This window comes from Mytilus californianus, unplaced genomic scaffold, assembly GCF_021869535.1.
Source record: "Mytilus californianus isolate M0D057914Y unplaced genomic scaffold, xbMytCali1.0.p SCAF_11, whole genome shotgun sequence".
Lineage (NCBI taxonomy): Eukaryota > Metazoa > Mollusca > Bivalvia > Mytilida > Mytilidae > Mytilus > Mytilus californianus.
Window position 1 is genome coordinate 71,021,918 of NW_026262593.1, and position 13,277 is coordinate 71,035,194.

General features: G+C 33.4%; 1 protein-coding gene across 1 annotated transcript in view; it reads right to left on the reverse strand.

Moving 5' to 3' along the window:
- The window catches only part of LOC127720626 (uncharacterized), a 39,146-nt gene extending 27,265 nt beyond the window's left edge, over positions 1-11,881 (reverse strand). Inside the window, exon 1 of the mRNA XM_052227313.1 lies at positions 11,826-11,881. The gene's annotated coding sequence lies outside the window, so the exon portion shown is untranslated. The remainder of the gene's footprint in view (positions 1-11,825) is intronic.
- Positions 11,882-13,277: the final 1,396 nt, after the last annotated feature.

Here is a 13,277-nt window from a genome sequence, read left to right on the forward strand (position 1 = left end):
AAAAATAAAATCTAATATTTTCAACATATTTTCCAGAAAAAAACATAATTAAAATGTTGATATTTGGTTTAAAATATTTATGAATCCAAACAGTGAACTATAGAAATTTTTGAAACGTGCGAATTAAATGATTCGTAGCAAAATTTTCCCAATGGAATATTATGCTGCTCCATGAGCTTAAAAATCAATTCTGTAACAATAATATCACTTGTTTAAAATGAGGATCTGCATGGGGGGTTCTTCAATTCTACCCCTGTGAAAAATGGGTTTGACTTCCTAGGATATCTCAAGAAATCAATGGACATATTTTGGGATTGTCCCAATTTTATCCCTGTATATCCTAGGATAAGTGATATGGGATATTTTGAGATAATAATTGGGACAGTATTGAAACATGGGATTTTTCTGTGTTTTTTTAGGACTGTATCTAACCTTGAAATGCTTATTTGGGGTTTTGATTGAGACTTTAAATGGGATTTAGGGGAATTTTCTGGGATTCTTTTAGACTTCTTATCAGTTGTCCCAAAAAGTCCCATAAAATCATACTAAGTGTCTTAGAAAGTCAAACATTATTCAATACAATAATATTAGTGTCTCAGAAAGTCTCCTATAATCATACCTGCCAACTTTTATAAATCTCCATGGGGGTTTTAGTGCGTGACAACAATTTCAAAGGTTACAATTTTTTGCGGCGTTTTTGCGTGTGCTGTTTTGTGCTCTAGAAAAAGTGCAATATCTTTTTTTATATGGTATACTGATGATGTCAGCTTATAAGCTTTTTTCTTCTTTTTATTTGCATGATTCTAGTCATTATATCAGTAGAAGAAATGAACATGTAGCTAGAATACATGTACCAGGATATATTTTCTTGTGAATGTGTAAGAATATTAAAGGATTGTTGACTTTTCCGTTTTTTCGTGTAGATTTTCACAAAATTGTGTTTTAGAGCTTTTTTCACGATCACGATCGTGCAATCGTGACAAGGGGTCAAAATCGTGTAGTACATGCCTAAATCGTGAAAGTTGGCAGGTATGTATAATGTCCCAATTTTTAAATACTAAAGTCCTAGTTTTTCTGAATAAATCCACAATATTAATATTCTTTAATCTTTTAAGCCAATTTTCTCTATTCTTCCTACTTTAGCACCCCGTTATTTTCTATTTTTCTTTAATTTTCTGGCCTTTTTTCTCCATTCTTTGTTCGTTTAGGCAATTTTTCTGCAGTATTGGCCCATTATTCTATATTTTGTAAAACAAATCTAGACCCTCTAAAATTAGTTCAAATAAACTTGATGCTTGTCTTTTAAAAACAAACTTATAATTGTATATATATGTACTGTTATTGCTCCAACAAATCAAAAGGCATTTAATTTATCAATTTTTTCATATTATGCAAACAATCTGATTCAATCTTATACATGGCATAACATAAATGTTATTAATAAATGTTAAGGTTATGAAGGTGGTATATATGATACAAGTGAGAGGTTTAGCTAGCTTAGATAAAACCAGGTTCAATCCACCATTTTCTACATAAGAAAATGCCTGTACCAAGTCAGGAATATGACAGTTGTTATCCATTCGTTTGATGTGTTTGAGCTTTTGATTTTGCCATTTGATTAGGGACTTTCCTTTTAGAATTTTCCTCAGAGTTCAGTATTTTTGTGATTTTACTTTTTTCATGTATATATGGGAGACTATTAACAAAAAAATTATAGAATTTTTCATACTTTGCCAAAATGTAGTACATACATGACATATTGTGATAAATGTTCAAAAATATGTTCTGTGTCATACAGAAATGATAATTTTAAAAATTAAAAAAAAAATTGAGGGGGACAATTTCAGAGGGGGCGGGCAGTGATGAAAATCTATCAATTAATTTTAATTGGCCTAAAACGATACCATATGATAAAAGGTAAATTTCGTCAACTTTATATTCAATTACAAGAAGAATGATTTACAATTCTAAATGTGCTTTTAACAAATTCTTTAAGTTTATTTAGATTAAAAAAAAGGCGTCCAAAATTCATCCATATGCCTGGGAGTTTTGACATGAACATAGCTACGTGTCTGAGTTTATATATATATATATATATATATCATGTATATGTAGCAAAGTTCAAGAAACTGTTTATCTACAGGAAGGAAAAGTCTGGGAACATATTGTTTACTGTTTGAAAAAAAGTCAGTTATATGAACATGTAATCATAAAAATTAAAGTTCATGTATTAAATCAATTTTACTAGAAACATATGTCCCTTCATGACATTGTCATGTCTCTGTCAGAAGTATGTTCAAGGGGCTATCGCCGCCCCCGATAAGCCCTTGAAACGTAACATGACTCACAGAAAGGCAATTAATTTACCATGAATATCATCATAAAACAACACTTTTTAAAACACATTAAAAAACATTAACAATAATAAGCTTAATAAGCTGGGTTTTTTTTTTGGACAAAATAAAATCTATTCCATCAGACAAAACCTACAACACTGTCTGACAGAATACAGAAACAAAAAGACTGCATTGAATGACTTCATTTCTTAAAAAATCTTGTTTATCATGTTTATTATTGTCAGATTTTATTGATAGTTTTTTTTTTTTGCTTTTAAAACAAGTAAAACTGTGAGCTACTGCTCACTGATGATACCCCCGCCGAAATATTTCGGTAAACAGGAAGTTGTTGAGTGATGAATCTGAAAACGCATCACACGGTGTAACTTACTTATATAAACCCTGAAACCAAATTTCAGAAATCCTTGTCAAGTAGTTCCGAGAAAAATGCGACGAAAATATTCATGGGACGGACGGATGGACTGACGGATGGACTGACGGAAGGACAGACAGAGGTAAAACAGTATACCCCCTTTTTTAACGCGAGAATAAAAAAAAATATATATAGAGTCAAATATTTCAAGCATATTTATGATGATTTTTAAACTTAAATCATAGCTCTTCTGAAATGAAGAAATAATATAAAAATATTTGAAAAATGAAAATTTCAAGTTCCCTTTAAAATAATTTTGTTAGGAACATGAGGGAAATAAGTTTCTTTCAAATTTCGTTTCTTAGACAATCATTTGTATTAATACTTTAAGTTAAAAACTACACAAGCATGACAAGACTATTTTCTAGCAAAGTTAGTAACAGGGAATTTTATCTTTTTTTTTTGGACAGTACATGTAACACATGTGTAAGTTGCATTGTTTTAGCAGTTTACTATATATATTAATTTAAAGCTCATGTTTTATAAAAAGCTAGGTTTATATAAACTTACTAAAATATAAAAGATCGTCTTATCATGCTTATAGTAAGAAACAAAATTACAAAGAAGCTTTAATACATGTAGTTAAACTGGTAAAATAACGAAACTTACATATACTTTCCCAAAAATATTATAAAATTCCCTGTTATAAACTTTGCTAGAAAATAATCCAGAGCAATTTTCCAAAAAAATAAGCGGATTTTTGGGGGGAAACTTGGACCATGGGACACAGATGATGCCCCTGTTTGCATATAACGTTATAAAGGGACATAACTCAAGGACGGTAAAAGTGATGTTATCCAAATTCGTACTCGATCTGAGTTTTGTGGTAATAAGCATTGTGTTTAAGTTTCATAATATTTGGTTGAGGCAAACTGAAGTTAGAGAACAGAAACAAAAAAATCAGCAATTGTTCCTTTTAAAAGGGGCATATATTTTTGTAACTCTAGAATGGCAAAAGTGACGCCACCTAAACATGCAAAATTCAAACTTGATCTGTGTTTCGTGGTAATAAGCATTGCGTATAAGATTCATAACATTTGGTTGAGGCAAACTTAAGTAATAAAACAGAAACGAAAAAGTCAGCAATTTTTCCATTTGTAACTCTAGAAAGGTAAAAATGATGTCAACAAAATTCAATCTTGATCTGTGTTCTGTGGTAATAAGCATTGTGTATTAGTTTCATAACATCTGGTTGAGGCAAATTAAAGTTAGAGAATGGAAATCAATTTTGGGACGTACAGACAGACAAGAGTAAAACTTAATGCCCCGGGCCGGCCCTCCATTACGACGGGGGTATAATGAAAGATTTATGTACACCTTCAACAAAAATATCAAAACATTACAATACTGAAACATTCCATTGTTTCCATCTGCATGGTTTTCTTCAGAACAAGAAGTTTTCCTAGTTAACTGGGGACATGGACATTTTTACCTACGGAAAATAAATCTTTGAACTTTTTCAACTGACCAAAAATACATGTACATGTAAATTAGGTAACCATGGACTTTTTATACTAGCAATTTATATCAGCCCAGGCACATTTTACCCAGACTAATTATTGCTCATTACATTTACAATTCATTTGAGCAGCTCACAGTTCACTACTGGGTAGATCCAGTGACTAGGAAACTAGGAAATAGGAAATCTTCTGGCTGGTTCCTTACATGTCACCATGGTCACAGAGATATGTTGTAGCCATCAAAATGACATTATCTATTTAGCTGTCATGTTCAAATACAGACCCAGTTTGCACCAACATTTTTTCCATCTACTAGTCGGACGACCAGAATTCTGACATTTTTCTTATGTGTCTAAACAAACTTTTGCAAATAAATACTAGTGACTCTCACCTTGGTCTATGTGCATATCAAACAAAGGACACTTTCCAACATTGTAGACGAGAATAGACTTCATGACAAAAATCTCTATTTTGTTGATCTTGTATTACTGATCTTTTAGTCTGTTTAGTTTCTCTCTATCTTCTTTAGTTTTTGCTCAAAACACAAAAGAGGGTAAAAAAAATCCTCATTTAAGGGCAATCACTCCTAAGAAGAGTGACAGTCTACTAACTATATCGGCAAAATTTGACTTTTTAATAGATCTTGCCTTGCTGATCATTTTTGTGATTTAAAGTGTTTATTTATCTTTTATAATTTAAATCATATAAGGCATAACGAAGAAAAAAAAGGTTTCTCTCTAGTTTTCATGATAATAGGCAAAAATGAAAAAAAATGGTAAAATTTGTCATTTATAGGCAATAACTCCTATAAGAATTTGTCTAACAGTTTTGATGTATATGGACAATTGGTAGAGCTCATTATTATGAACATTTTTGCTCGTTTTAGATTTTCTCTATTTATATTGGTTCAAAAAATAATAGACAAAACTTCGTTTAACCCTATGTTCTATTTTTAGCCATGTCGACCATGTTGGTTGGCGTGCGTGGTCATCAGACACATTTTTTAAACTAAATACCCTAAAGATGGTTGTGGCCAAGTTTGGTTAAATTTGTCTCTGTAGTTTCAAAGGAGAAGATTTTTGAAAAGATTACAAAAATTTATCAAAAATTTTTAAAAATTGACTATAAAGGGCAATAACTCCAGAAGGGGTCAATTGACCATTTTGGTCATGTTGACCTATTTGTAGATCTTACTTTGCTGTACATTATTGCTGTTTACAGTTTATCTCTATCTATAATAATACTGATGATAATACCCAAAAACTGCAAAATTTTCTTAAAATTACCAATTCAGGGACAGCAACTCAATAACGGGTTGTCTGATTTGTCTGAAAATTTTAGGGCAGATTGATCTTAACCTGATGAAAGTTTTTAATCTGTCAGATTTGCTCTTAAGTCTTTACATGTAGTTTCAGAGATATAAGCCAAAATCTGCATTTTACCCCTATGTTCTATTTTAGCCATGTCAGCCATGTTGGTTGGTACATGTAGGCAGGGTCATCGGACACATTTTTTAAACTAGATACCCTAATGATGATTGTGGCTAAGTTTGGTTAAATTTGTCTCTGTAGTTTCAAAGGAGAAGATTTTTGTAAAAGTTAACAATGGACGACGGACGCCAAGTGATGAGAAAAGTTCACTTGGCCCTTTGGGCCAGATGAGCTAAAAACTAGTCTGGGGCATCTGTCTAGTGGCTTACAGTGCAGACTGCAGACCCTAGACTTAATCCCTTTTTGGATTCTGTGGAGCAATTTTCTGATTTAAGTTACAATCAGATTTTAACCTGCTGCAACATTGAGATCCAAATTTAAAGGCAGCAATTTAACCAAATTAGCCCCAGAAAATCTTTTTCATGTCAGACAAGTTAGGCCCCCTCTATAACTCAGATTATATAACACTCAGTTACAGTGATAAACAGGTTAGAGGCAGTGGATGGGGGTTTACAGAATGGAGGATAATAGGCAAATAAATGGGTAATGTGTCAATGGGACACAGATGATGCCCCCGCTTGCATATAAAGTTATAAAGGAACATAACTCAAGAACAGTAAAAGTGTCACTACCTAAATTTGTACTTGATCTGTGTTTTGTGAAAATAAACATTTTGTACAAGTTTCATAACATTTGGTAGAGGCAAACTTAAATAAGAAAATGGAAACAAAAAATTCAGCAATTTTTCCATTTGTAAAGGGGCATACATTTTGAAATTCTAGAACAAAAGTGACTACACCAAAATTCAAACTTGATCAGTGTTCTGTGGTAATAAGCATGTTTCATAACATTTGGTTGAGGCAAACTAAAATTAGAGAATGGAAACTAATTTTTGAAAAGGTGTGCAGATAACAAGAAGCATATTAAACACATAGTTTAAAATCTCCTAGTATCATGCTTCTGTTGCGAGCAAACAGTTATGTTCAAATCACAGTTCAATTTCAGTCAGGGATATAACTCTATAGGGTTATTACAGAAAAATAACATACATGTGTTATTGTGGACTAAAAAATCAAAGATCTGTGATAACATGCATATGTTACATGTTTCAAAGGGACAATATGCATCATTAGTTTAGTTAAAATGTATACAAGTTCTATTGATATTACTATTGTCCTTATGTATACTTAACTATTAAAAGATATAACAGTTCACAGTTTGCCAATTTTGCATAGTACACCTATATATATATGTTATTACAGAAAAAATATGCCTGTAATAACTAAAGGGTGTCATCACAGCTTCTCTATATTACTTCAAAGCATTTGCTCAGACATACATCATGCTTAATTACAATGTATTTTAATTTATTGTAAGAAATAATGACCAGAGCATGTAATGAGGTTCTGCGCAAGTTTCTCAGTAATTCCCAAGTGTCTATATGATAAGTTACATTCCTTTAATAACTAAGCCTTGTTATCACAGCTAAGTTTATCCCTTAATAGCCTCATCTCATTGATTTACCATGGTTAATCAAAAATGTATTAATTTAATTAAAAAATTAGTTATCAAGGCTATGCATTTAGTTTCTGCGCAAAGTCTCAAGAGTTCCCTAGAGCCCACTATAAGTTAAATAATTTTACAAATAACAAACATATGTTATTACAGATTTAGAAAATTTAAGGAATAAAGAGTAGACAACTCATGAAAGTATCTGTAATAACACACACAAGTTATTGTCTGTAATAACCCTATAGAGTTATATCTCTGACTGAATTTGGGGTCAATCCAGGGCTCCCAAAATTATTTTTAGCCAGCCAGACATTTTATATATTATCCCGATTTTAATCCCTTAAGACTAAATAAACAAAAGGCAATTATGGTATTCAGTTGCCGAGTTGGCCATCCCAATGATTGACATTGAAAAAAAAAAACGATATTAAACTTTCTTTGATTCAAATTCGAAGTTCTGACGTAAACTGTTAAATTGGCAGTGCATCATTCGAAGTGTGCAACATCAGCGTACTTATATCTGCCTTAGACTCTTTATTTGTGCAAAATAACGTTGTCAAAAACTTTACTTTCGTTTTTAAATCAAATTCCGGATGTTATCTTTACAATGGTAAAACATGGACCAGAGACGGATACGCAAATTAAGTTTACGTTTGCAAAGCATGAATGAGTGTACGTAGCTCTTCTACGCTATTTCTTCAAGAAAATATTCAAAATAAACGTGAGATAAAGGTATCAATGACAATTTAAGCATTTTTTGAAGAAATTAGGATGTATAATTAAATTTCACACCAGCGCACACGTGTACTAGTTCAAACAGAGACTAAACAGAGACATGTCTCTGGTTCAAACAACGTGGTTATGAAGATTTTTCATTTTCACCTTTTTAATTTTTTCATCAAATCATATTTGTGAACGTATTTCTGATAATTTAAATCTTTTTGACTAAATTAATTAGATGCAAACCGCTGAAATGTAAGAAAATAACTTTGAATAGACCGATCAATGTACGGTTCAAAATAGATTACCTGTCACCTGAACAGGTAAATTTCAGCTGTTTGACAACTAATGTCCGGAATATACATGTACACAAATGTATGACCGTTTTGGAAGCCTTGGGTCAATCATTGTGGTCCACATTTAAGTCATGCGGATTTCATTCAAAAATAAATTGAAAAGACCACTGAGGGGTAAAATATTCGGAACCTTTGAATTATTGTGTAGGGGAAGGACCACTCTGTGTGTGGGATTTTCTCGCTGTGTTGTAGACACATTGGTGGCCTTGGGCAGTTTTTCTGCTCTTTGGTTTGGTTGTTGTCTCTTTTACAAATTCCCCGTTTCCATTCAATTCTATAACCATCGCATGAAACAAGCACCTGTGCCTGTGGGAGAAATAAATGCCAGTATGTGGGCCGGTATCGGGTCCGTTCGCGCCCAATACACGTTCGCACCCTACACGTTCGCACCCCACACGTTCGCCCCCTAGGTCCGTTCGCACCCTACACGTTCGCACCCTTTTTTTATTCAAAAACCTGATAAATTTTTAGATGTTTTGTAAAATATTTTTATTTTCATAAATAAAAATTCAGGAATTTTTAAATGAAATATTGTTTTAAATTGATTTGATGATTAACAAGAAATGATTGTAACAGGATGCTGTTACGAAGTCTCCCAAACGAAGTTCCCATAATTCGTAATTCCCATGGTCGCCTGACATTGAGCAAAGTCCAGTGAAAATTGGTTTGGTCCAGTAAAGTTATATGCATTAGTGATGCCTGGGGACTAACCCTGTATATCATTCAAATCATCTTGGCATGACAAACCAGAATATATATGGTATAGGGTTGGGGATCTCGACCATTTACAAGATATTAGAACTTTCTCAAATGGCAGGGGGTGGGGATGACCCCTGGGGACTAACCCTGTATATCATTCAAACCATCTTAGCATGACAAACCAGAATATATATGGTTTAGGGGTGGGGATCTCGACCATTTACAAGATATTAGAACTTTCTCAAATGGCCGGGGATCGGGATGACCCCTGGGGACTAACCCTGTATATCATTCAAACCATCTTAGCATGACAAACAAGAATATATATGGTTTAGGGGTGGGGATCTTGACCACTTACAAGATATTAGAACTTTCTTAAATGGCATAGGGTGGGGGTGACCCCTGGGGACTAACCCTGTATTTCATTTGATTTGCTTTATCATGACAAAAAAGAATATATATGGTTTAGGGGTGGGGATCTCGACCATTTACAAGATATAAGAACTTTTTCAAATGGCAGGGGGTCGGGATGACCCCTGGGGACTAACCCTGTATATCATTCAAACCATCTTAGCATGACAAACAAGAATATATATGGTTTAGGGGTGGGGATCTTGACCACTTACAAGATATTAGAACTTTCTTAAATGGCATAGGGTGGGGGTGACCCCTGGGGACTAACCCTGTATTTCATTTGATTTGCTTTATCATGACAAACAAGAATATATATGGTTTAGGGGTGGGGATCTCGACCATTTACAAGATATTAGAACTTTCTCAAATGGCAGGGGGTCGGGATGACCCCTGGGGACTAACTTTGTATATCATTTTAACCATCTTAGCATGACAAACAAGAATATATATGGTTTAGGGGTGGGGATCTTGACCACTTACAATATATTAGAACTTTCTTGAATGGCATGGGGTGGGGGTGACCCCTGGGGACTAACCCTGTATTTCATTTCATGTGCTTTATCATGACAAACCAGAATATATATGGTTTAGGGGTGGGGATCTCGACCATTTACAAGATATTAGAACTTTTTCAAATGGCAGGGGGTCGGGATGACCCCTGGGGACTAACCCTGTATATCATTCAAACCATCTTAGCATGACAAACCAGAATATATATGGTTTAGGGGTGGGGATCTTGACCACTTACAAGGTATTAGAACATTCTTAAATGGCAGGGGGTGGGGGTGACCCCTGGGGACTAACCCTGTATTTCATTTAATGGGTTTTATCATTTAGAACATTTTCAATTAAAAAGATTGTGTCTATCACAAACGGTTTTCAATTTATAATCATTTGAAAATTTAAAAAAATAAAATCCCATAGGGTTCTATAGTAAAACCCTCTTTTGTTTTTGCCCCTCAAAGTACCCCTTTATAAACACCACTGCACAAACAAAACCCTGATTGCACCACTAGACATGTTAGTCTAACATATTGTGAAATCCTAAGTTAATCTGACAAGCGGTTTTGGAGAACAGGTGCGGACAAGTTCAAATTTAAAAGCGGCGGAAGAGGAAGAGGAAGAGGAAGAAGAATAATAATAATAATAAGAACTGAGCAAAAACAATAAGTCTTCCCAAACTTCGTTTGGGAGACTTAATTATTAAATGTTAATTATGTATGATTACTGCTAATTGGTATTTATACACAGCCTAATATGATGTTATTGTTGGGTGTTTAAAAATCATGATTGTTGTCATGGTTGTTTTAACTTGCTTTAAATGTAAATACTGCATGTATTTAGCTTGGTATGAGTAAAACTTTGAAGATTTTAAATAAAAAACATGAAAGATAATTGTTTTTAACAGCTTGGCTCCTTTGATCTCATGTGTGTCAGAATCTCACTTTATTCATAAACAATGAAAAAAAATATTTATAGCAATACACTATCCAAAACATGATTACGAATTATTCAACATATAAAAAAAAAACGTTGTCAGAATCCCATTTCCTTTTGAAACAATAAAAAAGAAATATTTATAGCAATACACTAACCAAAACATGATTAAGATTTTATCAACACCTAAAAAAACGTTGTCAGAATCTCACTTTATTTAGAAACAATGAAAAAAAAAAATTTATATATATATATATATATTTGTTTTACATGCACACGTATAAAAATTGCGGTTTTTATCCAATGCAATCATAGGTTTGAACGTTGTTTTCAATTTAGACTTGTATATATATAGATATATATAGAGCAATACACTTACCTAAACATCAAAAATTATTCAACACAAAACTAAAATACTGGTCGTCAGAATCTCACTTAATTTAAAAACAATGAAAAAAAAATGTTAATAGCAATACATTTACCATTTACACAAAAAAAACCTTGTCAGAATCTCACTTTATTTAGAAACAATGAAAAAATATATATTTATAGCAATACACTTACCAAAACTCGTTTACAAATTATTAAACACAAAACCAATAAAAATTGGGCACGAACGTGTAGGGTGCGAACGGACTTTGGGTGCGAACGTGTAGGGTGCGAAAGTGAAAGGGGGCGAACGTGCATGGGGGCGAACATGATTGGGCGCGAACGGACCCGGATTCATGTGGGCCGTACTAAAGTGACCAAATAATCTCGCCTTCGGTTCCCATAATCTCGCTTTCGGCTTCCTCTATAAAAAAAAAAAAAAACTAGCTGAAGACCGACTCCTGGTGCGGGATTTTCTCGCTGAATTGAAGACCCATTGGTGGCCTTGGGCTGTTTTCTGCTCTTTGACTTTGCCCTTGGTCGGGTTGTTGTCTCGTTGACACATTCCCCATTTCTATTCTCAATTCTTATCGCATATGACCATTTTGATTCTGTACATTGTGTTTTACTAGTTAACAACTGAAGTTGAATATACATACCCAGATAAACGCCTTAGTTACTGATTTATAATTGATGTTAGTTTGCATCAACAAAGGGAAATAATTCTTAAAGATATGTATTCTAATATTAAGAACCGATCACGGGTATAACATCACGGATTTTTTTTTTTAATTCAGAGCCCTCCTTAAAATGGTAAATGAAATAAGAATAAAATATATCAAATGAATGTCTGCTGTCCCAGTTTTGTAAGCATGCCAAGAAATCCTCGCTAAAAATTCCGGTCGACCTCCTACGCGGCACCCATTAGTAGTTAAAGATTTGATTTCATTCTTGGCATGAGAGAAAGGAAGAAAGACCATTCACAATTTGTTTAACATTTTTTTCTCTCTTTTAATTAAATTAAAAAAAAAATAAACCTTTCAAATGTAGATCGAGCTCATAAATAAAATTATTTCCTGCGAACCCCCCCCCCCCCCTTTTTTTTTTTTTGGCGTTCAGCATTTTGAACCCTCGATTTAAGCTTACCAATCTAATGCCAAGAAATTCCGGTCAACCTCCTACGGCACCCATTAGTAGTTAAAGATTTGATTTCATTCAACAATTTATTTATGACCTGCATATATGTGTCGCTTAGAACGCAGCCATGTTTACCAAATGGTCAATATTAATCATCCGTGTAATTTGCTCTATGGGATGTTTGCAAAATTTCAACGGAGGCAATTTCTTGGCATGACAACTATATACTATTAACATTATTTTGTTTCAGTTCTGCTTGCCAACAATTAAAAGTCGCTAACTGTTACCCAAATCGTTGGAAATCGAAATAAGTCAATACAATCAAGAGTTTTAAATATATAAACTATTGTGATGAAGCCTTCACTTATAAGTTGTCAATTTAGTAACAACATTTGAAATTTACTTACAACGGTATTACTATCGATTTCTGTTGATTGTAAAGTATATGTCAGATGCAGAAGCTTAAGAACATATATAGTTAATAGCTTAAAAGGTGATTATCCGAAGGAGATAAGTTTTTTTTTAATTAGCCAAGTTGACACTTGCCAGATTTGTTCCTCTCACAGTTTTTAACAAGTATTGTTACTTTGGTGTTATGCATTGTCGATTTTTCAATAGTAGTCCAAGTTAATTGCCTTCATCCCATCGGTGGATCCCCACTTGCAAAACCTACTTATTGTATGACATATTTACCACCGGACGTAAAGCATATATATAGCAAACAACGTCTGTGTTCGATTTCAATGCGTGCTACACTTGTTTCCAGAATAAGATAATAGCTTAAAGAGTAATTACTCAAAAGAGATACGTATGGTTTTCACTAAGCTAGGTTTACAATTAACAAATATTATGTTCTTCTCACGGGTTTAATAACAAATTTTCATCTGATATTCTCAAGACCAAAACGTATGAAAAGCCAGATACAGAACTATTGTAGAGATAGTGCCACGCCCTCTACATGTTAAAACACCATT